The 27,992-nt window shown below is 34.0% G+C and overlaps 1 protein-coding gene and 1 pseudogene across 1 annotated transcript in view; one reads left to right on the top strand and one right to left on the bottom strand.

The window, feature by feature from the left end:
- Nucleotides 1–27,992, top strand: part of LRP1B (LDL receptor related protein 1B) — a 1,911,502-nt gene that overhangs the window by 177,867 nt on the left and 1,705,643 nt on the right. The window lies entirely within an intron of this gene.
- Nucleotides 8,792–9,841, bottom strand: LOC118926168 (ubiquitin-conjugating enzyme E2 variant 1-like; annotated as a pseudogene).

The following is a 27,992-nucleotide window of genomic DNA, read 5'->3' on the forward strand; positions in this document are numbered from 1 at the left end:
AGAAATCTGACGTTAGCCTGATGGGTTTCCCTTTATAGGTGACCTTTTTCTCTCTAGCTGCCTTTAACACTCTTTCCTTGTCCTTGATCTTTGCCATTTTAATTATTATGTGTCTTGGTGTTGCCCTTCTTGGATCCTTTCTGTTGGGGGTTCTGTGTATTTCCGTGGTCTGTTTGATTACTTCCTCCCCCAGTGTGGGGAAGTTTTCAGCAATTATTTCTTCTAAGATACTTTCCATCTCTTTGCCTCTCTCTTCTTCTTCTGGGACCCCTATAATACGGATATTGCTCCTTTTAGATTGGTCACACAGTTCTCTTAATATTGTTTCATTCCTGGAGATCCTTTTGTCTCTCTCTATGTCAGCTTCCATGCGTTCCTGTTCTCTGATTTCAATTCCATCAATGGCCTCTTGCATTCTATCCATTCTGCTTATAAACCCTTCCAGAGTTTGTTTCATTTCTGCGATCTCCTTTCTGGCATCTGTGATCTCTTTCCGGACTTCATCCCATTTTTCTTGCGTATTTCTCTGCATCTCTGTCAGCATGTTTATGATTCTTATTTTGAATTCTTTGTCAGGAAGACTGGTTAGGTCTGTCTCCTTCTCTGGTGTTGTCTCTGTGATCTTTGTCTGCCTGTAGCTTTGCCTTTTCATGGTGATAGGAATAGTCTGCAGAACTGGGACGAGTGACGGCTGGAAGGACTTCCTTTCTTGTTGGTTTGTGGCCCTCCTCTCCTGGGAGAACAGCGGCCTCTAGTGGCTTGTGCTGCGCAGCTGTGCGCAGACAGGGTTTCTGCTTCCTGCCCGGCTGCTATGGAGTTAATCTCCGCTGTTGCTGTGGGCGTGGCCTGGCTCGGGCAGCTACTCCAAAGTGGTGGAGTCGCGTTGGAGCAGGAGCTGCTGGGAGGCTATTTATCTCCGTGACGGGCCTCCCTGCTCCCTGTAGCCCAGGGGACTAGGGTGCCCAGAGATCCCCGGATTCCCGACCTCTGGATTAAGTGGCCCGCCCTGCCCCTTTAAGACTTCCAAAAAGCACCCGCCAAAACAAAACAACGACCACAGAAAAAAAAACAAGAAAAAAAAAAATTTTTTTAATTAAAAAAAAAAAAATTTTTATTTAAAAAAAAAAGGTGGTCGTTCGTTTTTCTTTATTCTCCGGTGCCAGCCTCAGGCCTCTGCTCACCAGTCTTTCTGCCCTGTTTCCCTAATATTGGGGTCCCTGTCCCTTTAAGACTTCCAAACAGCGCTCGCCAAAATAAAGCAGCAAAAAAGCAAAAAAAAAAAAAAATGGTCGCGCGCTTTTCTTATGCCCTCTGTCGCCCAGCCTCCAGTGCCTGCTCACTGTTCTTGCTGCCCTGTTTTCCCAGTATCGAGGGCCCTACACTCTGGCCCGGATGGCTGGGGCTGGGTGTTCGGCAGCCCTGGGCTCCGTCTCCCTCCCGCTCTGCCTGCTCTTCTCCCGCCGGGAGCTGGGGGGAGGGGCGCTCGGCTCCCGCGGGGCCGGGGCTTGTATCTTACCCCCTTCGCGAGGCGCTGGGTTCTCGCAGGTGCGGATGTGGTCTGGATATTGTCCTGTGTCCTCTGGTCTTTATTCTAGGAAGGGTTGTCTTTGTTATATTTTCATAGATATATGTTGTTTTGGGAGGAGATTTCCGCTGCTCTACTCACGCCGCCATCTTCCGCCCCCTCTTCTGAAACTTTATATTTTTAAATTTTATGCTTAGGCAAAATTATACCAAATCTAGTTTTATTATATGTCACTAGTTTCCAGATCTAATTCTAAATACTTTCAGGAGAAAAATTCAATTGTTAAATGCAAATAAAAAATAATGTGTCCTTGATTAAGAAAACGATTCTAAGATTTCCTTCAGTAGAATTGTACAAACCCCCAAATACCTGAACCTAGTGGTCTTTTTCTAAATGGAGGTATAATTGACAATATTATATTGATTTCAGTATACAACATAGTGATTCAACTTTAGTATACATTACAAAATGCTCGTGGTGATAAGTGTAGTTACTATCTGTCACTACATAAAATGATTATAATAGTATTCCCTATAAAGTACTTTTCATTCCCATGTCTTATTTATTTAATAACTGAAAGTTTGTACCTCCTAATGTCCTTCACCTATTTTTCCAATCCCTTTATCTTTTTCCCTTCTGGCAACTACCAGTCTGTTGTTTGTATTTATGAGTCTGCATCTGTTTTTGTTTGTTTGTTATATATATAAATGAAATTACATGGTATGTGTCTTTCTCTGACTTATTTAACATATATATCCTGGGTCCATCCATGTTGTCACAAATGGCAAGGTTTCATTCTTTTTCATGGCTGGGTAATATTCCATTGCATATATACCCTATCTTCTTTACCCATTCATCTATCAATGGACACTGAGGTAGCTTCCATATCATCGTTATTGTAAATAATGCTACAATGACCATAGGGATGCATATATCTTTTCCAATTCTTGTTTTTGTTTTCTTTACGTAGACATACCTGGAAGTGAAATTACTGGATTGTAAGGTATTCCTATTTTTAATTTTTTGAGGAACCTCCATACCATTTTCCATAGGGCTGCACCAATTTGTATTCTCATCAACAGTGCAGGAGGGTTCCCTTTCCTCCACACCCTTGCCAACACTTGTTACTTCTTTTTTTTCTTAATTAATACATACAGTCATTCTGACTGGTGTGAGGTAATATCTCATTGTAGTTTGGTTTGCATTTCCCTGGTGACAGCATTGTTGGGCATCTTTTCACATGTCTGGTGGCCTGTATAGCTTCTCTAGAAAAATGTCTATTCAGGTCCTCTGCCCATTTTTTTTTTAATAGGATTGTTTGTTATTTTTTTGTGTTGAGTCATGAGGTTCTTTATATATTTTGGATAATAGCCCCTTATCAGATATCTCATTTGCAAATAATCTTCTCTCAGTCAGTAGGGGTTGCCTTTACATTTTGTTGATGGTTCCCTTCACTGTTCAAAAGCTTTTTAGTTTGATGTAGTCTCAACTGTTTATGTTTGCTTTTGTTGTCCTTGCCTGAGGAGACAGATCCAAGAAAATATTGCTAAGACCAATGTCCAAGAGTGTACTGCCTGTTTCTTTGAGGGGTTTTATGATTTAGGTCTGTGCTTGAAGGACTTCCTCTCATATGCAGGGGCCATAAGCAAGGCATTGCTCTGTAACAAGGATGTGATCTGCTATTGTGCATACAGCTCCTAGTCTCTAGGAAAACCCGTGTTCAGTACAGCAAAATTTAAAGTCTCCTAAAGAGCTATGCTTTGTAAATACAGTCAGCAGAGGCACTGGGTTAGAAACCACTGTACAAAATCATTTCTGAAGGTGCACAGATTCATACCTGAAGTTGTTCAGAATCTGAAATCTAGTTAAGGAACTTATTGATAAATAACTCTTATGTGAACTGGAATTGATTGAATTGTAGTTTCTTTCACAAGGAGGTTGGGGAAAATAAAAACAAGTACCAGTATATGCTTTTGTTAAAGTTGCATTCTCCTGCCAGAACAGCAGTATTTTTTCAGGGAAATTAAGTCTGTACCAAGTACTAGAAAGGAAGTAAAATTATTGGCAATCAAGAACCACCCAGTTTTAAAGAGATTTAGTAAACTCATAATTTACCTACAAAAAAGGTTGGCTTCAAGCTGCTACTCTCCTTCATATGCATTTCAAAGAATTGTCCATGTAACTATTTACTTCATTGAACAGAACATTGCCTAAAGAGTGTGTCAATCCCATTTTAAGAGATAAAAAGTTATGTGGGAGGGCAATGCTTCACATCAAAAACACACCTGTCTGTGTATTTTGACTGTGGAATTTTAACTCAGATGAAATGATTGTTTACCTATCAGTCTATCAGCAACATCTTGGGAGTGTTTACCAGGTACAGGTTAATGTGTTAAGTGCTGGGGTCAGGTGAAAGGTAGAGATTGGCAGGGGATTAAATACCATGTTAAAATAAAATTGTACAATATTCTAGAAAGGTATTAATGCTTACTAATTAACTGAGCAATATGTATTAGTTTGTACCCCAAATCCTAACTATAGTCACCATTGATTGGTAAAGAACTAAATGCAGGTGACTTTTTAAAGTTCACAGAGATTATGAGTGAATATTTTTAAATGCTTGACATAAAATCTCATGTTTAAAAACACATTAATGGCTGCCTCTGGCTTTTAAGATAAACCCAAAATTTGCAAAAGGCTCTTCATGATTTATTTCCAGCCCTTTTGTACCAGCTTCATATTATTCCATGCTCTCCCAGGCTCCATGAACTATAGCCACACTCACCTGCTGATAGCTGGGCCTAGAATGCGTCTTCCTACTGTTTCCTGACCTAGCTAATGCATTTTCTTTAGGACTCAGTTTATGCTCCCTTTTGCCAGGAAGACAGGAAATGGGTGAAAGACTTCAGGCTCAAGCTTTCCTAGCCCCTTGGGCCTCTGTTGTAAACATCTTCAGTATTACCACTGATTGACTGTTGTTCCATGGTAAACTGAGCTCCCTGGGCCAGTGGTTAGTTCTGCATTTGAATTAGCAAATGCTCCATTACTTACTAGTGTTCATTATACACAGGAAAATGTTTTCGTTACTACTGGGGTTCATAAATGCTTTTTCAAATTTTACCCAGTGAGGTTTTTAATTCCTATTTTGTGGTGAAATTCATCAGATTAATATTTTATAGCAGAATAAACTTAATTCTGTTTACTTACCATAGTGTTGAAAAAGCAAATCTTTTACCTGGCTTAACTGGCATAGCAGCTCTTCTCTGTCAGAATACTGCTGTTAATCTGTTTTTAAAGCGTAGCCATGATGCTATCACTTAAAAACATATTTACAGAAATTGGCTGTGTACAAAAGCATCAGAAAATCAGATTTCAACACGAATTCAAGTTATTTCTTTATGTGTCTAACACTGAAATAGATTGATTTGTATCAAAACCTATCAATTTGTCATGTCTAGTTGGGTGAGTGACCTTGGATAAGTCACTTCATCTTTGCAGATGAGGTTTCTGCATCTGTTATGTGAAGGATTGGAAGAGATCATCCCTGAGGTCTTTTTTAGTTCTAAAATTTTGTATCTCTTAGTTCCTCTCTAAGGAATTTTAACATTGAAATATGCTGCCATTTCACATCCTACTTTCTTTGCAAATGAGAGCTTTTCAATTCCCAGTGATGAAATGAATCTGCATACACACTTGTATTTTATTATAGTAGAGTAAAAGGATTTAGGGGAAAAAGCTCTATAAATATATATATATATATATACACATACATGTATATATATACATATATATTTTTCCAAACTCTCTTCCTAAGGCAACCAAATTTAGCTGAATTATGAATAGAAGCCAGGATGAGTGTATTCAGCACTTACCCATACCTCCTTTTCTCCAACTGTCTCATCTCAATTTTTAAAATATAGTAACATTTCATTAAGAAACTATAGCAACTCCTCTCTAATTTGTGGAGAGTGCACTGGGAGTTACATGCATAGTTATCAGCATTTCAGCACATTAGATTCCCCCGCCTTCTATAGCGGATGTTTATAAGTCCCTTGGGCTAGAACACGGTCATTCTCATCAGTTACTATGACATTGCAGAATAGACTGATGGAAATATTTCTAACCTTCTTTATAATTGTAGAATGATTACTGTAAAGGGGCAGATAACACAGAGTATATTCTAAGAATTCAAAGTATTTTGAAAAACAAGTCACCTTTGTGTCCTTCCCCCATTTCATCTTTTGTCATTTCTTTTATTCACATACATTTTTGCAAATATCTTCTCTCACCCTGACTCTTTTTACTGTCATTGTGCTATCAGTGAACATGCTTAACTGCACTGCAATTGAATTTATCAAAGACTTGCATTGTGGTTCAAGTTTTTCATTTCTTGTTTAAGGAATCCTTTCTAATACTGGAGATTATTTGTTGCTGGACTATAGAAGTAGAATGCATAAAGTTTTGGTGTATATATTTTTAAATCCAGTAGTCTTTGTGAACTATCTTATTTCATTCTAATGATCATAGCTTCTTTCAAATTTTCTGCATAATCATATCATTAACAAATAATGAGAGGTTTGTTTCTTCCTTTCCATTCATATGTTCTCAAATAGATTTCTTGCCTTATTGTGGTGGGTAAAATATTTTGAGTAAACTTCACTAGATTTGGTAGAAGGAAAGATCTTGTCTTGTTTCCGATCTCTTAGAGCTACAACACTTTTAAAGTTTCTTCATTAAAGACAGTATATGATTACTGTAGTTTCTTATAAGTAATTATATCTAGTTGTAGAAATTTCAATCTATTCCCTCTTTGCTTTTATTCTATCAAAGATAGGTGTTGAAATGTATCTGATGTTTTTTCTGCATCACTAGAAATAATCATGACTTACCTTCTTTGGTGAATTAATGTAGTAATGTCCAGCAATCCTTGCATTCCTGAGATAAACTAACTTGACCGTAATTTTATACATTGATGAACTTGGTCAGGTAATAATTTATTTACAATTTGTGCATCATTATACATAAGTCAAGTCACTCTGTAACTCGTTTTTTCCTCCAAAGTAATGGGTTTTCTTCAGTGGTTGGGTGAAATGATTAATAGATTCACATTACATCAAGTTTAATATCGTGTTATTCAAATCATCCTGTGTATCTTACTGATTTTTCGTCTGCTTCATTTGCTAATCTTTGAGAGGGCTATATTAAATTATACTAATATAATGGTAGATTTCTTTTTTCTTATTTTTGAAAATTTACCTTACATATAAAGATTATTATGCCGGTGCCTACGGTTTTTGACATATCTTTCTGATGACACTTTCAGCATTTGGTAGTTATCACCTTTAATAATAATGCTTGGAGTTATGTCCGTTTTGTCTAGTATTAACGTAGAAACCCTAGCACTCTTATTAATCTGCCTAGTATATCTTTTTCCATCATGTTCCTTTCAACATTTCTTCATCCTAATGTTTTAGACTTAACTCCTGTGAATAGCATAAGCAAAACCATTTTTAAATTCATTTGGATTATCATGTCATCTAATTGGATTCTTTTGTCCATTGGTACTCATCATAAGTAGTGAGAAGTTTAGATTTATTCTAACATCTTATTTGGTGCATATTGTATATCATCTTTTATATGCTTTATTTTATAGCATTCCACAATTTTCTCAATCTATTTCTTTTTATTAGATTAAAAGTTATATAATTTATGTAACTCTAAGTCATGTTAGAAATTTTTAAATGTCTACCTAATTTACCAATGTCAAAATTTAATCTACACTTGTAATTTCTTTCCAAGTAAGAAAAAACACTTAAATACTAATTACCTTCAATTCTGTTTTATCTTTTATATATTTTTGGCCAAATATTTTATTTTTATCTTTTTAATAACCTTACAGTGTATTATTTGTTTGTATAAAATTATGTTCAGTTCTTATTGGTCATCACTCTCTTTAGTGAGAATATGCTGATGTTTATGTCTTTATTTTCCTTTTGTTTATAAAATTTGTTACATTGACAGTTACATTTTCTCCACACACTGAAGCCATAATGCCACTCTCTCTTGTTTTCATTTTGTTGTAGTGTAATCATCTGTCTTGTCATTCTTTGTAGGTGGAATCACCATAGGTCGCAGTTTTCTTAGGACATTTCTAGTTTATGCCAACTTTCTTGAAGTAGCGTTAATACTCTCTTTCACTCCCTAAATTGCTGGTTTGAACAACAAATTGTGTGATCTTTCTATCTGTTAACCTGGATTTTTTTTTCTCTGAATTCTTTGAGGAACTTTTCAGATAACATCTTTTTTTTTTTTTTTAATTTAACGCACACTTTTTAAAATTATGTTAAAATCAGGCAATGGTCTGACAATAAAAAGGCTCCTTATGGAAAAATGTTATGTTAAACTTTACTTACAGGGTGTTAAATCCTGAGAACTAAAGCTTTCCCCAGAAAAAGATTAGTGAAACAGTCAATTGCTTTTCAGACTTTATAGTTGCTACTTCAAAAGGTGGTTTTACACAAACACTAAATTAAAAAGGAAAAGTCGGGAACACAATGAATTGCTTTTATTTTGGTATGGATCCACATCTAAGCATTTAGTGGTCCTGAACAGGAAAGTGTGAAAATGCAACAATTTGCCAGGAAGTCAAGCCCGCCAGCGTCGGGGATCTGCCACGCCCACCGAGTTCCTTCTTAGTCTCTGCTGAGGACCGTGAGATTGGCTGCAGCTGTGCCAAAGCGAAACTATGCATCAAATTCAAGGTTTTTTGTTCCAGTTGTTATATTCCAAATTAGACCCAGTGGATGCATGGACGACCAAATGAGAGCCCTGTTTAAACTTCTTCAATTTTAAAAGCAAAAGCAATTAGGGGAAAAGAAAACTATTCAGAGGGATCGTGTGTGCTTCTATGTGTCTTTTGTGGTCTTTCTCCAAGTTTAACCACTAGGGACTTTGACAGCTGGCAAGTCTGAGTAACCCTGGTCACTGTTCTTTCCATTTTATGAAAACCCGAGGTAGAAAAAAATGTGTCAGCTGATGATGACAGCAGAGGGTGGCAGGGATGAGGACCCAGTATGCATTTCCCAGTCTCATGGACAGCAAATAAATGTGGTTTCATAACCAAGTGAGAGAAGTCAGATTCTTTCCCAACCTTACCTGATGGATCTGGCCAAAGCAAGAAAGTGTCATAGCAAATGTTGGGTGGTGATGGTGCAAAAATGGATTTGAGAAGAAAGGTAAAGGAGCACCCCTCGATAAAGGTTGGTGTGGGGGGAGCATATACGGGGAAAGCCCTGAATTCCTCACCAAAGGCCAGTTTGAGAGGGGAGCAGAGGAGCTTACAATCTATGCTTTGGCCAAGGGTGGTAGTGGAGAGCAGGAGAAGGATGCTGGTTTGGAAGGGAGGAATCATTAAAGACTTATTAAGAAACCAGGGGTACTTACGAAGCACCCCACACTCCCAGCAGTAGTCCTGCAGGCTGTGATATGAAACCTTCACATCTATTCTAATAAGCCATCCAAGCTGGAGGGCTGTTGCAAGGAGGGAGGAAGATGGGGGCAAGGGTAGGGGGAGAAGGCAGAGACCCCAGGTCATGTAATCAGCAGCAAGGTGATGGGGTGATGTGTCTCTACACAGTTGAGTTTGATGTGCCCCATTGGTTATGATGGGAATAAATTTAAATATACTTTCTTGATCCCAGAATTTCAACTATGTGGACAGTAGTTACACTTGATGGGATGATTTTTATAGCACAACTTGTGTATTTCAAATGGACAAAAAATTAGTATCATTCACAGGATCTTAATATAAATTGCCTTTGAACGCGAGGTTCCTTTCCAGTAGTTTGAGGTCTATAAGACATATCTAGAAAATTTACCACTGTGGAAAATGAAGACCGTTTAAATTGAATGGTGGGGAAGTGGGGAGGCCCTGTGGTTTTTCTTTTTGATTAATTGCTGTAACACTGTCCTTCACGTAGTTGAGGGAGTTTCATATTTTATTTAGACATCATTAGATGCCAAAGCTCGAGCAGGACAACTTTGGTGCTTTATGAATTCTGCCAATTTGGTAGCACTACTAAATAGCACTATTAACTCCATTCATATTAATTTTTGTTACAACTCTTACAAATGGGGGCTCTCCTGGTTATTTAGGTCCACGTTCTCTTTTAAGGTTGTATATTCAGTTTTTGTAAATCGTTCTTGAAGTTCCAGTTATCATCCCTGCCCATCCTGTGTTACGTCTTCATCATCTTCTGGACCCCTGATGAGTGTGCCATTTCCTACTCCTTTCTGACCTTCTTCGAGTTCCTTCAACAGTCAGAATTGCAAGGGACTTTGACTCCTAAGCCGTCGTGGCTGCCATCTTGTGTTGCTGTCACTCAAAGGCCATCAGAAAATATCATTTTATTTGGTTGGTTGTACAGTTTCAGTGTAATGTACCTGAGGGTGAATTTTTTTATATTTATACTCCTCCTCTGCTTGGGCTCCTGATCATTTGAATTGATGTGTTCTATCAGTTATGGAATTTTCTCAATCGTTGTCTTTTCCAGGCATACTTCTGATGCATTCTCTATTTCTTCTCCTGGTAATTCAGTTAGCTATCCATCATCACTGCAGCCTTCATCATTCTTAGAAACCTTTTGTATTTTTCATCTTTTTCTCTTTCTTGGCTGTATTCAGTATGATTCCTACCAATATGCTTTCCAATTCACTAATTAGTTCTCTCTTCATCAGTAAACTTTCATTAGGTTTTACATATTAATAATAAAGATTTTCACTTCTACAATACTGTATATTTTTTTCAAATTTGCTTTGTGATTTTTATAGTCCATTGCTTTTTACTCATTTTTACTCCCTTCTTTTATTTGTTTCAGCATATAAAATAATATTTTTCATTTTGTACTAGATAATTTTACTGTCAGAAGTCTATTGCTTTGATTGTCCTTTTTCTTATTTCTGCCTGCTCTTACTTATGAAGGCTTGTTCTATTGTGAGTGTTTAATGAATATTAATTTTTTTACATATGAGATAATATTACTTATAAATTTATCCATGTGAACTCTTTGAGGACTGGACTGAAAGGTTTAGTCTAGAGAATATTTTCAGAACTTTCTACCAAGGCAATTACCACTTAGAAATACTTCAAGTAATTAGCTTAAGATTTTGCTTATTTTGTTTCATTTTGTTGTTTTTATTCTCTGTTAGCAAATATACAGATGAAAAATCTCTGTCCGATTAGGGTAGTGGTTAACGAATTTTTGCCAGCAATTTTCTTCTCAGTCTCCCTGAAGTTGGGGTTTATATTTTTAGTTCATACTTAATACCCATGATGTAGCCCTTTGGTGTTATCATTATATCAGGGGAGTAAAATGGCCTTCAATAGGCCTTTGCTTTTACTTCTTGACCCCTATTCCCTTTTAAAGAAAAGCCAGCTTCATCATATTCAGCAAATATCCACGTATGTATGCAGGATGCAGTGTTTCCTTTAATTCTCTCATCTCCTGCTTTTCTGTAGTGTTTGATTTCAGAGTATTCCTGACTATCTCACCAGATCTAATTTTTAAGTAAGGTGTATTTTTTTTTAACGTGATTGCTCTTTGAGTTTTTTCAAAGCTGCAATGCTAAATTTATTACACCAATTAGAAAAAAAAAGTTTAGATTTTTTTCCAAAGAAAATTATACTTAATGATTTAACTTCTATTAAAAATTTTTCTTCAAACTTAGATATAGGTATTTGTACTGAGTTACAAGATAATGAAATAATTACCTGGGAATCCCCTATGAAGATATATATAATATATCTGCAATAGCCTGCAGATTACTTTGATTTTGAAAGGAAACACTGATAAAATATATTCCTATTAAATGTTCTGATAAAATGTTTTTTATACTCAGTATCAATTTTTAATTCTAGTTGCAATGAAGGAATGGAAAGGAAATAGTGAATTAGCAATTACATACCTAAGCAAGAAATACAAGGTCAAGTTTACTAATCAGATATTACAAGTCAAAACAAATAAAACTACATTATTAACAAATAGTTGATGGTCATGATAATTAAGAAGCACAAAAAGGAACTTTCATTTTTTCAGTAATTATCTTCCACTTTATATAGATTTGCCACATAACAAATATTGCATCATGTATTTGTTAGTTTTGTCAGGATTGGTATATTCTTTCTTAAAATAGAATTCCCTTCAAGAAATTGACCAAAGGTAGCTAAAAATTTATGACTGATGCATTTGAGCCATGTACGTATTCCAAGATGGTCATGAATTGAAATCTGTATCAAAGTTTATCTGAATTTGCATCACTTTTGAGTTTTGTAGTTAATGCTTTTTAACAACCAATACTCTGAGAATATAATTTGGAATTTACTTTCTTCTTATGAAATATACTTACATAAGCATTACATGTTTTTGCTAAGAAATCTTTTATGTATGAGTCTGAGTATATTTTACAGGACTGATGGAAAATGTAAAATTGAGTGCTTACATGGATTAAAGAGGGTGACTCAAATAGTCAGAGGCCCTAAGTCATCACTTTACTTTTCATACTAATAAGAGAATATTATTTGCTTATGCTATAGTGCTTTACAATTGCAAAGGAAAGAATAGTATACTCTGTTATTTCTTAAATTGCCCTCCTTTCTCAGGCTAAAATGCTTAATATTACCTTTAATGTTTAAAAACCCATGACTTTCTTAAAATTTTATTTAGGAGTTGCTAACCTGATAAACTCATGAAATGTAAAGTGTTACTGAAATATTTGCATCTTAGTTTTAAAATTAAAATTAACTTGAAGTAAAAATTGAGGCTGCCTTTTTTGCTCATTTTTAGATTCAAAGAAACATGAATGTAACTTTTCTTTCAACCCTAACCAGATTGTTCCCAGGCAGTCCTCCTACTTCCTCTTTGCTCCTAGTTATCTTCTTAATGACAAAGTTGGTATCATCAGTTTTCTTCTCAAATACCTGTTAAATCTCCATTGCTTACAGAAAAAAAAAAAGTAAACACTCTCCATTAGGAAGTGATACAACTTAGATCTCCAGATTTGGGGTTTTGTTTTGTTTTGTTTACATCACTGTCTACCACACGTCGTGTGCAGTTGCCTTACTACTCTTCTCAAAAATATTTTTCAAAATGCTATTCATTTTGAAATCAGGGTGGTTTTGCACAAAATGCCTTTTCTCTAAAAATTATATATTTATTCACCCATAAAATACCACTCAAATTCCAACACTTTTATGAAAATGTCCAGTCACATAAATAGGGCTGTGATATATATTTAGTGAATAAAATACTTATAAAAACCCTTCTTCTTTTTATATAAGATCAGTATGGAAATGTCCTTAGCCATTGAAATTTTGAAATAACTTAGAGAATCAAAAGAGCATCCTTTCGATCATTGCTTCTTTAACCATTCTTTAGGACCAAATGTGATTGATCAACCTACTCGTGAGTGTTCTTCCTCCATTTCCTGAGTACAGTGCTACCTACTCTTTGACATTTATCTCAAGCATCGAAAGAAAATCTTTCCCCTCCTAATCTTTGGGTTGGTTCTTCCACCACCCCTTTTTGAAATAACAGCACTTTGTATTTTTTTTCTAGCACTTTATAATGTATTTAATGTTATTTTCTAATTCTTTCCTTCTCCCCACATGCACACCATTAGATTGTAGACATATATCATAAGATATGTATCTTCTCAGTTGCCTTTTTATCCTTCCAAGTATCTATTTCTGCAGTGTGCCCATTGTAGAAAGTTGATAACAATCTTTTCTACTTGGTACACAGGAAATTATACTTTAAATTTGCCACAGCAATTGTCAGAATTTTCTAGATGTCTGGAAAAAAATTAGATATGCATGTATTTTTCCATTCACCTATACAATAACACATAAATGTTCAGGTATGTTTGTGTGTCCTGGTCACGTAAGTTTCAGGGAGAAAGAAACAGCCCATGTAACCTTTCAAAGGTGTGGAAGAGCATGTGTCCTCTAGGAAAATGAAAGCAATGATATTCTTTTAATGATTGGCAGTTGCATTTGATGACAAGTTGCTTGAAAACCCGTTTGGTAAAAACATACCACATAAAAAGGGAAAGTGAGGAGACCATATCTTAATAAGTATGATAATATTTGATAATGAGTTTTCTTACCTGGAAAATGAGGGTTTGGCCAAAAAATTCTTCAAATTCTTCCACTTTAAAAAATGTCACAAGCTCAAATGCATCACAGAAGAGAGAAATAACTTTTTAAAAATGCAGCCAAATTGATCTAAACCCCAAACCAACAGGGTGAGCTCATCATTGACCAGGTTACCACTTATCCTTCTGCTTCCCCACTACGCTGATTGGTATGCAATCCAGAGGGTTGTTAATTTCCTCAAATAACCAGTATATGACCTATTATTACGGAGCATTCTACTGCATAAATCAGTCAAGCAGATCACTAAATAGTCCCTGTGTGTCTTGGAAGGTGATATACGTCCAGTGTCCCCCAGGAGTAACTCACTTGCAGAGTCCTGTCCAATAATTATGGTATTTAGGTTGGGTAGATGTATTCTGTGTGGCAATGAGTCTCCCTTGCTGACTTAAAATGTCAAGTTTTGTTTTTAAAAATGATAAAATTAAACTAAAGGGACTATAGCTATTATAATGATGCAGCTCAAGTACTTAAAATCATTAATATCTTTTAAGGAGGAACTGATTCTACCTATTACTTAGATTACTATTTAAAAGTCCCAAGACACTAGCATAGGCCAGAATTTCAGCAATTTTATATTCCTAGAGATTTTTTACATGTAAGATGTGGTGGCTTGAAAGTTCCAGAATGTGCCGTGTGTTCCCGGAAATAACATGGAAATTTTGGAAAGCTCTTTTAGGCAATGGGTAGATAAAACATTTAAGCCCTCATTTTCCATAGTCAGCTACTTCTGTGAGATTTATGTTCTCACAGTATTTTGAAAGCCACCCTTCTGTGCTCTGTTTGTGCTGTATTAACAGTGCTTTTCTCATCCCTGGGTCACCCTGACTTTAATGTGAGCTTCTAAAAGATAGAGACAGTGTTTCTTCATCTTTGAAAGCCAGATGCTAACCTTGTACTCAGTTTATGCAAAATCAGTATTTGTGGAATAAATGAAATGAATGCAATTTCCACTTGTTTGTGCTGCACTGTAAGTGCCTACTTTATGTTCTAGGAAAGCATTACTGAAACAAGAGTATACCTGAGATTTAAGAATTTTTATTTTATATTTTGTTTTCATCATAAGAAAGAGAATGAAAATTTTAAATGAAAACTCTGAAAGTTAATGATTCATGAGGATTAAAGCAAATGTTTCCCTAGGCAACAGCAAATGTGGACCAAATATGTAAGAATGACTAAGAAAATGCATATCTGAAATATTGTAATTCTGTCTTTAAAAATATTGTTCAAGTAGTTCTGAAAATCCTTTACATGCATTTTACACATGGTTAATTTCTCTACTGTGACATCAAATAAAATTTAATATTAATGATATTAAATTTATATTAATTTAATGATATTAATCACTAAACCTTGAAAGATATGATTACCTATGAGATACATTAGTGAGATTTTGTGGGTGTTTCTCATGTGTGTGTTGTGGCTGTTGTTATTTTCTCAGAAGGAGTTGTATCACACTGGAGTGGGGTTAGTAGAGTTTTGGCATTGAAAGTGAACTCTAAGTTAGTCTTAAACTTGACACTATTTGTTATGTGGGTAAGCATTTGGAAAATAATTCATCTTTACCTCCAGACCTTTTCCTAAATACATATTGCAAATGCTGGATAGTTACCAGCTCTGGGTGATTTGAGTCTGCCACCAGAGATCAATGTATTTGATTCAGAAAATCTGCTTTCAAGTATGTGTTACATGATAGTTATTCATTAGGTCTATGCATTTTCATATTAACCTTTTATAGAACAATATAAGCATTTTTAAAATTATAAAGTATACAGTGTCTGGCCAATAACAATTGTTGTTTCAAGGACCTTAGTTGATTACCATTACCTCCTGCAAGTCCAAATCATGTTCTAAAGGTTTTATTGCTTATGTTTCAATGAAATATTATTATTTTAAAATTCATAGGTATACCCTCTACACATGCAACTTACAATACAAAGAGTCTGTGACTACAAAATAAACTTTTGTATACAAATCTCATTTCTTAATACAGAAAGAGGGAATTTATTAGTTTGAAGTCTAAGTGTACATGAAAATTTTTGAAAATGTCAGTCTTTTTGATTCAATGTTGTTCTTTTACTGAATTATATGATGGAGACAACATCATCTAGTGGTGGGTCACAGAGCATATCTGGAATCCTGCATTGGAAATAATATTTTCCTATAACACAGATTTGCTCCACTACCCCTTTTGGGGAGAATGGATGACAGCATGGCTCCTCCATCATGAGCTGAACTTAGGCAGCTGTGAACAGGAAAGGGAGAGAAAAAAATACCTGAAAGATACACTGAAGCACATCAACAGTTTTAGAGCATAACCGTGTCTTTTTATAAAGCCAAGCTGGAGTTTCAATTTGGCCAGCAGTATAAAACACAAGATGACTATTATAGAGGCCATAGCTTGGGAAGAAGGATGAGGAAGAGCAGAAGCCACACATATTGATAGCAAGCAGAACTCAAAAATGACTTATGGTGTTCCCATCATTCTTTCCAAGCAAATGTAAAAACGCCTCATCGATACCTTTAGCAGACTGCCATATGTATGAGTTCTTGACTACAACTGAAAACTACCAAGGTTAACAAAAGCAAAGAAGGAATTTATTGAAAGGATAGCTCAGAAAATGGGAAGTTTGAGAAAAGCAGATTAAAAGGGATTAAGAGAATCATGTCACTGTTTAGGATACCTCTACTGGACACTTACTGCTCTTAAGTAGCAAAATCAATGAATATCTTAAGAGAAGTATTATCTGATGAGCAAAATTTGAACAGGTTTTGCTCTAAAGAACCAAAGACTCATTTAAAAGATAAGAGAAATCTGTAGAGTCAGATTTTGTGATAATATGGTTTGCTTTTTAAAAATTGAAGACTTTTGTCTTACCCAATTTAGACTAAGAGATAGAGGAAATGATCCTGTGGATTACTGCTTCAATACATTCTTATTCTTAAAAATCATGACACTTACTCATGGTTCATGTGTTATCTGTCTACAATAATTTTGCTATCAAACTGATTTATGACTCAGATAGATTATAGAAATGAGTCATAATATCTCTTTGATGTGATCCTAAAGCTTTTAGGAATAAACGAACAGCTATTTATTGAAGACATAGTATACACTACATGGTACTTCAGGTAGTACTTAATATAGAACCCCTACCAATAGTGGTTTTGTAAATTAGTCAAAGAGGCAAAAGTTATGATCCCAAATCAGTAAATAACAATGAAACTAGCAACCAAACCAAATGAATCTGCTGTCTAAATAGAGTCATGTTAAAAATGTGACCATTATTCTGAACCTGATTTTGCGTCATGTATACATGTACTTTCTTACCATTATTCTAAGGAATTTTGAGGAGAAAAATCAGTTTATGTTGTTAAGACCATCACTATTTGGACTTAGAAGTCTGAAGTCCAGATTCTTTATATTGAACAAGGTTATTGATGGTATAACTCAATGCCCAGGAAAGACTTAACATAAAATGAAATTATGTATTCAATGGAAATACATGCTAATTTCAATGCAGTTCTCATCACCACTTACATATTTTTAATTTGTGTATAAAATAAAAATCAGTATGTGAATTTTGCTTCAAAATAGAATTCCATTTGGGTTATCAAATCAAGCCTTAAGACACTTGCTTAAGGGTTATGGAGATATGTAGAAAGTTGAGTGTGTGGACTAATAGGTGGAAAATGGTGACAGTTGAGAGACGAAGTGAGTTTTGGTTTTTGGTTATTATTTGGTTTGTGTGTTTTCCCAGTTTTGCAGGTCTGGAATCTTGTAAACCGTTCCAACTGACTATGCAGTTTGTAAGAACTCTGTTCATGGCTGTAATAGAGGAGAAAGAAAGGAAACCTCCTCCTTCTGTAAAAGAGAACACAATAACCAATGCATGAAGTCATAAATCTAAAATGGTGGAGATTTTTTCAAAGAACTAAAAACTTCTGCATTTACTTCTATCACTTGAACCAATAATCACCTAACTTTCTAACCAAAAGGATCAGTAGCACCTTTTGATAATTTTAATAATTTTGATAATTTTGATAATTACATACATTAACGCTCTTCAGGTATTCATTCTTTATGCTTTTTGAGATAACATTCAATGTAACTGAGAAGAGAAATTATTTAGATGATTATTTTGTATATCAAGATGACACCAGTCATTTAAAAGGAATAAGCAAAATACTGTATATGATGATAATTTTCACTTACCTAATGTCTACTATGTATAAAACAACCTAATAGCTTGTTTCCATGTCTTTTTTCATAAATCTTCACCATTTTCCTATCATATAGTGGCTATTATCCTCCATTTGAGATGCAAAGATGTTAAGTAATTTGCCAAGGTTACTCCACAAATAAATACAGGGCCAAAATTTATACTCAAGAAGTTCAGAGTCTGTACTCTTTCCACTAGGTTTTTCAGAGGTTACAGATGACTTAATAGATTGCCTTGCCCAGCAGAGCCAGAAATTGCTTCCAGAAGCATGTCTATATTAGCAGCATGAAGTTGATCCCTATGTGATAATTGGCCATTAATGTAATAGAAATATTGAGCAGCTCAGATCTTTCTGACCCCAGGCTAAAGTGTAAAAGGAGAGGAAGGTAATCTTCTCCTGCTGGTTTCATCTGGGGTCATTTCCAGGACATTGTCTAGTCTAGACAGTGAGACTCAGATGCTGGATTATAGCAATCTTACTTGATCTGTGTATATGACACCAGTAGGTTTATAAATTTCTTTCCTTTAGTTTATTCAGTGTTTTATGGAAGTCAAACGAGATTCTTTTTAACCCAACACTAAGTCCAGTGCAATGTTGGCATAGACAGTAGTAAGGCCTTCGTGGGCTCTATCAGCCTCTTATTTTATAAGTATTTAATCATATAATCAAGAACACAATCTTCTCTTCTAGGAACCAGGTCAACTCTTATCCAGAAGAAAAATGACAATTGTCTCCTATAAGATATTTTGGAAAACATTTTTTATTAGTCAATCGAGTTTAGTGATATATTTAATATTCAGTAACATACACAACATAGATGTTTTCCAATTGGCACAGGAACTAGATAATATCTCCTATTAAGAAAGGAAAGAATTATTCAAATGGCATAACCTTGATTTATCGATCTAGCACATTTGTCATTGTAGTATCTATGCCATGTTGAAAGAGCCTGCTTGTCAGACTTGTCATATGCTGTTTGTGTAACTGGTAATTACAGAATCAAGATGAATTATCCTCTATTTTTAAAACCTATAAAATAGACATCAAACAATTAATATAACTATACACTTCATTCTTTGAAGAAAAAAGAGAAAAATCAATCTCATTTCAAAATCATTTATCCTCTCCCCTCCTTCCCTTCTACCCCTCCTTCGGGGCTGAACGTGAAAGTCTGTGATTCTGCTTCTTACCGTTAAAAGGAACTTCTCTAACACAAGGCGTCATAGAATTCACATTCTTTTCCTATGAATAGCTAATCACAAATTCTTTTGCAGCCTGAAGCGTATTTGGGAGCAAGCTCAAATTTGCTTCCCTTAATTTGACACTTTGCAGATGAAATACTTCTTTTCCTAAGTTGGTTACATTGTCAATGCTACAAATTAGGTCAACGGAAATAAATGGCTGTTTGAACAGTAAAACACCTCAGTTGTATTTTTGCCTAGCCTGAGCAAATGACCTGCCACAAGTTCGTTTTGGAGTTCTAGAGTTTTCAAAAAACAAAAAAAAAATTATCATTATCTTTTATCATCAAGGAAGATCTTGATGGAAACAAACATCAAATTATAAAATAAATTTGTCATGAAAGTACAGCATGGAAAATTTAAATAAATAAATAAATAGAAGACCTTAACCCATGAAGAAAGATCATTGAAGATAGTACTTATTTACTCCTTATAGAAGGTATGTTCTTAAATCACTATAATTTCAGGGTTAAATTACTATAAAGGGTGTCTAAAAATTTGCTTCGATAGAAAAAATATCCAGATTTTATATATGTATGTTTATATTTGTATGTGTGTGTGTTCCATTTACATACATGCTTTTTACATATAGTGACAAAGAGACAGCAACAATTACCTTAAAAATTTACATTAGCAGTCTGACATTATAAAGCTTTATCTATTTTGCTATGGAGGTCTTCACCCTTCTTGACATTAGAAAACTATTTTAAAATGAATAAAACAGAGATAAATAGAAATTAAGTAGAGGATAGTAAATAATGGTCCCTCCCGGGTTACTTTTTCAGTGCTGTTAAAATATTCCCCTTCTGCCTTCCTTTTTCTGGCTTATTGCCAATTTTTTGATGTCTAAAGTTTGTAGAACTCACAATTATATAAACAATAAAAGTAAAATAATAGGAATACGCAAAATAAAATAATGCTCTTTGGTGAGGAAATAATGCTTTTTAGTATCATTAGTGTGTGCTAAATACTGTACATTACCATCCTTTATGTACATTATCTTATTTAGTTCTCACAATCAGACAAAGTGCAAGTGTTATTTTTATTATTCATTATTTATAGCTGAGGAAACTGAGGCACACAAGAGCACTGGGCTTCACAGGTAAATCCATGTAACTCTAGAGTCAATTTCTTGACTTTAATCAACAACCATGAATGCCCTATGGCTGTTGATTTAAAGACTTAGAAATCCTCAATTGCCAAAATAGGCATTTTATTACATTCAGACCAATGATTAAATACCTTCTACATAAAGTCATGTTAAAAACAGGCATGTATACCTGGCGATGAAAAGGCAAAGATCTGTCTAGAAAAGGAAGATGAGTAGTAGAAAATACTGATAATGAGCAATTTTAGTTGTTATTAGAAAGGTAATTTAGACTGCTTCAAAGCATAGATTAAATATGAGATGCCATTTAAGTGAAAAGTAAACAATTTTTTATGTATGTTTTTGGTAGGTAGCCAAAGTAAAGGGCACAGAATGTGCAAGGCACGAGTCTTTGGAGTGAAAGGTTCATGTAGAGAATGGGGAGGTTTCCTGTGGGTCTTGCGGCTTAGGGCAGGTAAACAGGGCTCAGGTGGTGAGTGCTGTGTTCTGTGTCCAGAGTATTCATTTCAAAATGTATTTCACACCAAGTTTTACTGTAAATCTCTGAGCAACACATATTTTATGTGTATCTAAGGTTTTTTACTAACAATATCCCCTTTTCATAGTGATGGATTCGAATCTTGGAAACCTCAACTCTTCGTTCTCACTTTAGACTGCTGTGTTTGGTTCCTGAATCCTTCTTTAGTTCCTTCTTTACTATTTAAGGGTGAATCAAAGGATTCTTATGACCTCTTTGGTTGCTAGCTATCTTAGAATTTCTTTAGAAGGCTTTATGGTCTTTAAGGCCACATTATAAATCCTGAAATGAATCTAAGATAGGAGAATATATATATTTTACCATTCTCAATCCCCAAATTCTAGATTTCTTCATTTTCCTGTAATCACTAGGCTTGGAAATTGAGATAGAGTTCTTTTCCCTTACAATGATGTTTGCATGGGTTATTTGCTTGATGTTGAATTACATGTTTTTTTTAAGAGCAGGAAATATTTGTTTTAGTTAGTAAACCAAAACAAATTAAATTATTTGTTTATACTTGATGAGAGGCTGTAGGTTAAGGGATAAGTTTAAAAATGCAAAACATACTTCTAAGCTAATGTGATGATTCTCTACATTAGGATAAACATATTTATAATGCTAGGAGATATGAAATGGAAAGTAAAAAGTCAAACATTAATCAATACAGTGGTGTAAATTATAACATCTTAGAGATTATATATTTTCAGTATGTGAATATACATACACATATATACATACACACCTACATTTTATCAACAGACATATATAAAACCTTAAACATAGTGTAAAAAAACAGAATCTTTAGATTCTTAAAGAACTATTTTCATAGACAGTATTGTACACATAAGGTATAATTTAGGTTCAGTCAGAGTGCTGTTTTTTAAAGTAAAAAAAACTTACTTTTAAGCATATGATCTCATATTTTTTTAAGGATTCAAGACAAGTGAATTACTCAAAATTTTTAATGCATAAAGCATGCTATTAAAACACAGTTGCTTTTTTTGCAACATGTTAAGAAAGATTCACTTTACAAGGATGAGAAATCTGGAAATTATTGTGCAACTTCTAAGAGAAGTAATTTTCTATTGAAAAAATAGTTTCCTGAAATCATGTTTTATGTGGTTACACATTAGACATTGAAACTTGAATATTTGTTTTTGGGCTCTTAGGAGTTGTGTAAAGGAATCCTCACAGGGCTCTGTCAATACAAATGAGTTATCACAGATGTTCTCAATTCATAAATTCTGATAATGTCAACATTAGGAGAAAAATTGTGTCATTGAAAAAGGATAAGACTAATACCAAATGTTTAAAGAATAAGTGGAAATTTATATTACTGTTATAAATCAGTATATCATAAACTATGAACCAGTACTGCTCCAGTTGTAGATTAGCACAATGTTAATCTGTTTATTTTTTGGAAATCATAAATTAATGCATCCAGAATTTATGGAACGTCTGTGATGTATACATAGCCCATTAAGCTCCAAGAATACAAATATATACATAAGAAGCCTATAATCTAAAAGACTGTAGAATTATGTCACATGTAAAACTTCACTTTTCTTCATTCATTTCAAACTTCTTAGATGATACCATCATTAGCCAATTGCCAATAACAAAAACCTAAAGTCAACCTTTCTTCTCTTGGCACATTAAGTCTGCCTCCAAGTTCTGACAAGTCTGTATCCTCACTATTTCTCATTTTATCCCTTCTTTCTATCCTCATCACTGCTGCCAGTGTTTGAAACTTGTACTCTGACTCTAACTTCCATGATTATTTACATTCTATCATATTACATGTGATTAAATGGCCAAGTGAATGACATTAACAATGATTATTATTGAATTTTAAAGGAAGAGAGCTAAAAAAGAAAGAAAACAGGAAACACAGATCACCATTCTGGGAATGTTTGATTGAAATGATAATGTTTGACTGAAATGATAACCAAATGAGAAGATTTTGATAGAGAATTGTAATAGAGTTGGGAGAAGCAATCAAAAGATAAATGACATCTTGAAGTGTGGTATTAGCCATGATGCTAAGAAATCACTTAAAGTACTAGCAGAAAAGAGGTTGATATTCAGTAGGGTTTTGAACCCTTGAACAAGGGTTATTTTCCAGGTGGGAAGTTTGCTTAAGCCTTTTAGAGTACTTATTTCAAAACACAGCCTGAGATACCAACTACAGATTAGTGCAAATGTAGCAAGAGGAGATAAATACAAAAAAAATTCTATATCTCTCTTCTTCATATTTTCTATTGAACTTCTCTTTTGTGAAATAGTTATACTATGTAACATTTCTGTGATCTATTTCACAAATTTCACATAGAATAAACAAGTCACCAGTTACTTTCATATCCTAACAATTTAATGAGCTAGAAGTGAAAGCACATTGTAACTGTCACATGGTATTCAATGTTAGTTATTTGAAAACAAAAGCACAACATACCAAAACTTACAGGATATAACAAAAGCAATTCTAGAGAGATGTGTATAAGAATAAATGCTTATGATAAGCATGAAGAAATGTCTGATATAAACAATCTAAATTTATATTTCAAGGAATTAGGAAAAGAAGAAATATTAAGTCCAAAGTTAGTAGAAGGAAGGAAATAATAATGCTTAGGGCAGCAATGAATGAAACAGACTAGAAGGACAATGAAAAAAAATGTTAGTGAAACTAAGAGTTGGTTTTTCAGAAGATAAGCAAAACAAACAAATCTTTTAGCTTCACTAACCAATCAAAAGAGAAGATTCAAATAAGCAAAATTATAAATGTAATAGGAGTCATTATAACTGGTACCAAAGAAATACAGAGGTTCATAAGAGAGTACTACGAACAATTATATACCAACAACTGGATAATCTAGAAGAAATGGGCAAAGTCCTAGAAATACACCACCTACTAAGACTGAATCACAAAGAAAGAGAAAACCTGAACAGATCAATAATGACTAAGGAGTTTGAAGCAGCAATCAAAACCCTCTCAAAAGAAATTTCCATACAAGACGGTTTCACTGGTGAATTCTACCAGATATTTAAAGAATTAACACCAACCTCTCTCAAACTCTTCCAAAAATTGAAGAGGAACAATTGAGAAACTCAATTTACAAGATTACTCATTACCCTGATACCAATGCTGGATTGGACACTATAAGAAAAGAAAACCATAGGCCAATATCTCTGATCAATATAGTTGAAAAAAAATTCTAGTAGACTGATTCCAATAACATATTAAAAGCATTAAGTGAGCTTTATCCCTGGGATGCAAGTATGGCTTGACATATGCAAATTGATAAATGTAATAATACACTACATTAATAAAGTGAAGGATAGAAATCATATGATCTACTAAGTAGATGCAAAAAACTTCTGACAATATTCAATATCTTTTCATGATAAAAGCTTTCAACAGATTGGGCATAAAAGGTAGGTACATACTGCAAAATAATTAAGTCCTTATCTGGCCAATCCCACAGGTATCATCATACTCAATGATGAAAAGCTGAAGGACTAGGTTGCCCAATCTCACCACACTTATTCAACATAGTAGTGGAAGTCCTAGTCAGAGCTAGGCAACATTGAAATTTAGGCAAGAAAAGCCATTGCAAATTGGAAAGATAAAAGTAAAAGTATCTGTTTGTACATGACATGATTTTATATTAAAAAAAACTCTAAAGACTCCACCAAAAAAAAGAACTAGTAAATGAATTAAGTAAAGTCAAAGGAAACAAAGTCAGCTTACAAAAACCAGTTTCATTTCTAGCATCAAAACCAATAAAATACTTCGGAATAATTTTAACCAAGGACGTGAAAGATCTGTGCAATAAAATCTATAGAGCACTGATGAAAGAAATTGAAGGAGATACATGGGGGGTTGGGGAAGAAATGAAGAAGACACAAATAAATGGAAAGATATTCATAATAGGAAATCAGAAAAATGAATATTGTTAAATTGTCCATAATATCCAAAGCTATCTGTAGATTCACTGTAATCCCTATAAAAATTCCAATGGCATTTTTCATACAAATATGAAATACAGTATGAAAATTTGCATAGAACCACAAAAGACCTTAAATAGTCAAAGCAGAACACAGTAAGAGGCATCATATTGCCTGAATTTAAGCTATACTACAGAGCTATAGTAATTAAAAATAGCATGGTACTGGCATAAAAATAGCCACATAAACCAGTGGAATGGAATAGAAGGCCCAGAAATAAACTCTTGCATGTATAGTCAACTAATATTTGATAAAGGAGGAAAGACCATTCAGTGTGAAAAGATAGTCTCTTGAATAAATGGTGCTGGGGAAACTGGATAACCACATGTTAAAAAATGAAATTGGACCCCTATCTCACACCGCTCACAAAAAGTGAGTCAAAACAGATTAAAGACTTACATGTAAGACCTGAAGCATTGAAGCTCCTAGAAGAAAACATAAGGAAAAAGCTATTTGACATTACTCTTAATAATGATTTTTTTGTATGTGAAAGCAAAATCACAAGCACAAAAGCAAAAATAAACAATTGGGACTACATCATGCGAAAAAGGTTCTGCACAGTAAAAGAAAGCAGAGGAAACAATCTATAGCATGAGAGAATATATTTGCAAACTGTATTTCAGATAAGGGGTTAATATCCAGACTATAAATGGAACTCATTTAATTCAATAGCGAAAACAAAACCAAAACAATTAACTGATTGTAAAATGGGTGGAGGACTTGAATAGACTTTTTTCCAAAGAAGACATACAAATGGCCAATAGGTATATGAAAATATGTTCATCAGTAATCATCATGGAAATTCAAATTAAAGCCACACTGAAATATGACCTTACACCTGTTAGAATAGTTATTAATAAAAAGATAAGAAATATCAAGTGTTGTCAAGGATGTGGATGAAAGGACACCTTGGGGCAGTGTTGGTGGGAATGTAAATTGCTGCAGCCATATGGAAAACGATATAGAGGTTCCTCAAAAAATTAAAAACAACTATTACATAATTAATCAATCCCATTTCCAAGTATATATATAGAGGAAATGAAATAACTATCTTGAAGAGATATCTGCAGTCTCATGTCCATTGCAACATTATTCACAATAGCCAAGACATGGAAACAGTGTAAATATCCATTGAAAGGAAAATGGATAAAGAAAATATGGAATATATAGTGGGATATTATTCAGCCATGAAAAGGAGGAAATTCTGCCATTTGTGATTACATGGATAGACTTTGAGGACATCATGCTAAATTAAATAAGTCAGACAAAGAAAATATTATATCATCTTTCTTATATGTGGAATCTAAAAAATGCCAAACTCATAGAAACAAAATGGAATGAATGGGCTTGGGAGTGGGGGAAATGTAGAGATGTTGATTAAGGTTTACTAACTTCTAGTTATAAGATGGGTAAGTTCTGGAGGTCAAATATTCAGCATGATGATTATAGTTAAGAGAGTAAATCTTAAATGTTCTCATCGCAAAAGAAAAAGTTATTGTTATGTGATATATAATGGTTGTGTTAAATAACTTTGCCATGGTAATCATTTAGCAATATGTACATGTATCAAATTATCATGTTGTACAACTTAAACTTACATATTGTAGGTCAGTTATATCTTAATAAACATGAGTTGAAGTAGGCAAGTGTATATCTGATTTTTAACTCTGTGTCTGTTTATAACCATTTTATCTACTTTAGAATGACTTATTATTCTAACACTGCTGCAGATCTTGTGTTAAAATACAGGAAGTAAATTATACACATAGTATATTAGTTTCAGAACTGAAACCTAAGATCTATTGTATACCAAATGTATATATTTTAATTCACAAACTTCATGTGAAGAGGTAGCATTCAAATTTTGAATTTAAAAAATTCCTCAAGTAATTTCATGCTACAAAGCATCTCTTTCACTCTGTTTGTATCTGTGCTGTGTGTGTATGTGTATGCATATATATATGTGTGTATGTATCTAATTATGCATACACACTAATATATATGAATACTCCAATACATAAGTGTAGAATTTTATTCTGTTTTACTTATACAAACATGCAAATATTCATAGAGGACATTTCTTTCAACTTTTGATTTATTATCTTTTTAAGGCTCCATAAGGATCATCATTTTTAAAGAAGAGAAAATTTATTTAAATTGCTCAACAGAATCACTTCTGTGTTTTAAATATAACAAGAATGGTGATAAACTGGTTTGTGTTTCAAAGTCCTTGTATGAGATTACAGACAAATGGATGACAATCTCATTACAACTGGTCATTATTATACCCCCAGCAAACCCCTCTTTGAAAGAACAGAGACAGTGGATAGGCTTGTCATAGTTAATTCAGTGGTGACAGCTTGTGGTCACTGAAGCATGGGGAAATCTGAAAAGAAGAGGGTAAATGATAAGTAACAAGTATTACTGGGCTGTTATCTTGACCATTTTCTATACACCTAATACATGTTTTTCCCTTTTATTAGAAGGCCAGCAGTTAAAGTGGAACAACCAATTCACAAAAAGAAACTAATTCACCAATATAATAGAGTGAAATTGATTTGTGAGATAGGAAAACTCTGCAGTTTGTGAAATGGATGTTATTAAATTCCACAAAGAGTGAATTTTTTAAAGAGTATCCCCTCGTAGCAGCTCCCAAATGTTTGAAGGTCATCTTGTTTCCTTTTCTCTTTCTCTACCCTGCCATTCAGAACAACCAAAAATCACTCAATACTGGATGCATACACAAAAACGATCAGGATGAAAAGTTTTTCGTTCTCCAGTAGTGACAATAGTCATTATGTATTTGAATAGGTTTAGATACCACAAAATCATGTGCATATTTTATGTCATAAAGGATTATTTTCTCCTTTTAAGCAACATATGTTCATTGTAAATATTCAATAAAGTAGAGGTGTATAAGAAAGTAATTATAATTAACCTCCCTCCCTTAAAGTTTCCAATAATATATAGTGTATATATCTACTGTATCTTTTACTCTAGTCTTGTACTTATATATAAGATCATAGGGTTTTCTTTTTCCTTTACTTCTTTTAAAAATAAAAATGTTATATTTTATATGATTTCTTTTTCTTACCCTTTTCATTAATAAAATGAATGAACATTACTTCAAATTAATTCATATATAATATATACTATTTGTGATT

The sequence above is a fragment of the Manis pentadactyla genome, chromosome 8 (assembly GCF_030020395.1).
Source record: "Manis pentadactyla isolate mManPen7 chromosome 8, mManPen7.hap1, whole genome shotgun sequence".
In the NCBI taxonomy this organism is placed as follows: Eukaryota; Metazoa; Chordata; class Mammalia; order Pholidota; family Manidae; genus Manis; species Manis pentadactyla.